Source organism: Macaca mulatta, chromosome 4, assembly GCF_049350105.2.
Source record: "Macaca mulatta isolate MMU2019108-1 chromosome 4, T2T-MMU8v2.0, whole genome shotgun sequence".
NCBI lineage: Eukaryota > Metazoa > Chordata > Mammalia > Primates > Cercopithecidae > Macaca > Macaca mulatta.
In genome coordinates this window covers 175253005-175257052 of record NC_133409.1, presented here as the reverse complement: position 1 = coordinate 175257052, position 4048 = coordinate 175253005, and the positions used below count along the sequence as shown (strand labels likewise).

At 39.5% G+C, this 4048-nt stretch overlaps 1 pseudogene; it reads left to right on the top strand.

The window, feature by feature from the left end:
* Window positions 1–760: 760 nt before the first annotated feature.
* Window positions 761–2009, top strand: LOC695550 (glutaredoxin (thioltransferase)-like; annotated as a pseudogene).
* Window positions 2010–4048: the final 2039 nt, after the last annotated feature.

Genomic DNA, 4048 nt, shown 5'->3' with positions numbered 1-4048 from the left:
GTATCAGTGATTGAAGATAAAATTAATGAAATAAAGTGAGAAGACAAGGTTAGAGAAAAAAGAGTAAAAAGAAACAAACAAAGCCTCCAAGAAATATGGTACTATGTGAAAAGGCCAAATCTATGTTTGATTGGTGTACCTGAAAGTGACGGGGAGAATAGAACCAAGTTAGAAAACACTCTTCAGTATATTATCCAGGAGAACTTACCCAACTGAGCAAGGCAGGCCAACATTCAAATTCAGGAAATACAGAGAACACCACAAAGATACTCCTCGACAAGAGCAACCCCAAGACACATAATCGTCAGATTCACCAAGGTTGAAATGAAGGAAAAAGTGTCAAGGGCAGCCAGAAAGGTCGAGTTACCCACAAAGGGAAGCCCATCAGACTAACAGTGGATCTCTCAGCAGAAACCCTACAAGCCAGAAGAGAGTGGGGGCCAATATTCAACATTCTTAAAGAAAAGAATTTTCAACCCAAAATTTCATATCTAGCCAAACTAAGCTTCATAAGTGAAGAAGAAATAAAATCTTTTACAGACAAGCAAATGCTGAGAGATTTTTGTCACCACCAGGCCTGCCTTACAAGAGCTCCTGGAGGAAGCACTAAACATAGAAAGAAACAACTGGTACCAGCCACTGCAAAAACATGCCAAATTGTAAAGATCATCAATGCTACGAAGAAACTGCATCAATTAACGGGCAAAATAACCAGCGAACATCATAATGACAGGATCAACTTCACACATAACAATATTAGGCTCAATACCCCAAGCAATACCTGCAACTGAGGATTCTTCCTGGGGAGACTGCAGCCCATTGGCATGGCTCAAGAGTTTGTGAACAGCAAAATCCAGCCTGAGAAGGTGGTTGTTCATCAAGCCCACCTGCCCATACTGCAGGAGGGCCCAAGAGATCCTCAGTCAATTGCCCATCAAACAAGGGCTTCTGGAATTTGTCGATATCACAGCTACCAACCACACTAACGAGATTCAAGATTATTTGCAACAGCTCACGGGAGCAAGAACGGTTCCTCGAGTCTTTATCGGTAAAGATTGTATAGGCGGATGCAGTGATCTAGTCCCTATGCAACAGAGTGGGGAATTGCTGACACGGCTAAAGCAGATTGGAGCTCTGCAGTAACCACAGGGCCAAGAAGGTTGACGGGCCATCTTGGTTTTCTTCTGGATGTGCTCTTTGGTTTTCAGAAGACTGTGACAAGTTCTGGCCCAGGATTCCCTCACTGACCCTCAACTGTTCTCTTTGGCACACGTTTCTTACTGTTCTCCACGTGTCGGCATGTCTCTACCTCTAAGCCAGTGTTTTTCAACTATGTTTATCCAGACTCCTTCTCCACAATGATGAATCCATAGTTGGTTATCTGCTACTGTCCATTAGCTGAAATCATTTTGCTGCTTGACTTTATGGAGTTTGTATTATGAAATCAGTGGGTTTTTTTTTTTTTTTTTTTGAGATGTGTTCTTTCAAACTACATGCATCTCTCCACTCAACCCCACCCTATCCCATCCCACCTTGAAAATCACTGCTCCGAACCAGTGTTCTCCACCTTGTCTTCCATAGATCTCATAGGAAATGTTCAACAATTCTGTGAAAGGTCACAGGACCCAATTGGAGAAATCATATGAAAAGCATAGTTGGTCTTGGTGTCACATGGATCAGAGGCACAAGTGCAGACAGAGGCTGTGGTCATGCGGAACACTCTGTTATTTAAGATGGCTATCCAGATAATCCTGAACACTGTGTATTTGTTTGATTTAGACTACCAGCAACGATTAAAGCACGAAGTGTAAAACATCTGAGAAAACTTACAGACCCCTACACCAAGAGTGTATCTGTGAAAGAGCCCCCACACTTTGAAAACTTAAGAATCCCTTATGAAGTTTGCCTGTTCTAGAATTGTAAGATTGTTAATTTCCTTCTTCAGTCTTTAGTGACAACACTTAATTTCTTTTCTAATAAAAAAAAACCTGTAGATGAAAAAAAAAAAAGCAATATTAACCTTAAATGTAAATGGGCTAAATACCCCAGTTAAAAGACACAGACTGGCAAATTGGATAGAGTTAAGACCCATCACTGTGCTGTATTCAGGAGACCCATCTCACGTGCAAACACGCACATAGACTCAAAATAAAGGGATGAAGGAAGATCTACCAAGCCAATGGAAAGCAAAAAAAAAAAAGCAGGGGTTGCAATCCTAGTCTCTGACAAAACAGACTTTAAACCAACAAAGTTCAAAAGAGACAAAGAAGGCCATTACATAATGGTAAAGGGACCAATTCAACAAGAAGACCTGACTATCCTAAATATATATGCACCCCATACAGGAGCACCCAGATTCATAAAGCTAGTCCTTAGAGACCTACAAAGAGCCTTAGACTCCCACACAATAATAGGAGACTTTAACACCCCACTGTCAATATTAGACAGATCAATGAGACAGAAGGTTAACAAGGATATCTAGGACCTGAACTCAGCTCTGCAACAAACAGACCTAATAGACAACTACAGACCTATCCACCCCAAATAAACAGAATATACATTCTTCTCAGCACCACATCACACTTACTCTAAAACTGACCACATAATTGGAAGTAAAGCACTCCTCAGTAAATGTAAAACAACAGAAATCACAACAAACTGTCTCTCAGACCATAGTGCAATCAAATTAGAACTCAGGACTAAGAAACTCACTCAAAACCGCACAACTGCATGGAAACTGAACAACTTGCTCCTTAATGATTACTGGGTAAATAACAAAATAAAGGCAGAAATAAAGATGTTCTTTGAAACCAATGAGAACAAAGACACAACATACCAGAATCTCTGGGACACATTTAAAGCAGTGTGTAGAGGGAAATTTATAGCACTAAATGCTCACAACAGAAAGCAGGACAGATCTAAAATCAACCCCCTAACATCACAATTAAAAGAACTAGAGAAGCAAGAACAAACAAATTCAAAAGCTAGCAGAAGACAAGAAATAACTAAGATTAGAGCAGAACTGAAAGAGATAGAGACACAAAAAACACTTCAAAAAAAAAAAAATCAATGAATCCAGGAGCCGGTTTTTTAAAAAGATCAACAAAATTGATAGAGTGTTAGCAAGACTAATAAAGATGAAAAGAGAGAAGAATCAAATAGACACAATAAAAAATGATAAAGGGGATATCACCACTGATCCCACAGAAATACAAACTACCATCAGAGTAAATACTATAAACATCTCTACATAAATAAACTAGAAAACCTAGAAGAAATGGATAATTTCCTGGACACTTACACTGTTCCAAGACTAAACCAGGAAGAAGTTGAATCCCTGAATAGACCAATAGCAGGCTCTGAAATTGAGGGAATCCTTAATAACCTACCAACCAAAAAAAGTCCAGGACCAGACGGATTCACAGCCAAACTCTACCAGAGGTACAAGGAGGAGTTGGTACCATTCCTTCTGAAACTATTCCAATCAATAGAAAAAGAGGGAATCCTCCCTAACTCATTTTACGAGGCCAACATCATCCTGATACCAAAGCCTGACAGAGATACAATAAAAAAAGAGAATTTTAGACCAATATCCCGGATGAACATCGATGCAAAAATCCTCAATAAAATACTGGCAAACTGAATCCAGCAGCACATCAAAAAGTTTATCTACCATGATTAAATGGGCTTCATCCCTGGGATGCAAGGCTGGTTCAACATACGCAAATCAATAAACGTAATCCAGCATATAAACAGAACCAAAGACAAAAACCACATGATTATCTTAATAGATGCAGAAAAGGCCTTTGACAAAATTCAACAGCCTTCATGCTAAAAACTCTCAATAAATTCGGTATTGATGGAACGTATCTCAAAATAATAAGAGCTATTTATGATAAACCCACAGCCAATATCATACTCAATGGGCAAAAACTGGAAGCATTCCCTTTGAAAACTGGCACAAGACAGGGATGCCCTCTCTCACCACTCCTATTCAACATAGTGTTGGAAGTTCTGGCTAGGGCAATCAGGCAAGAGAAAGAAATCA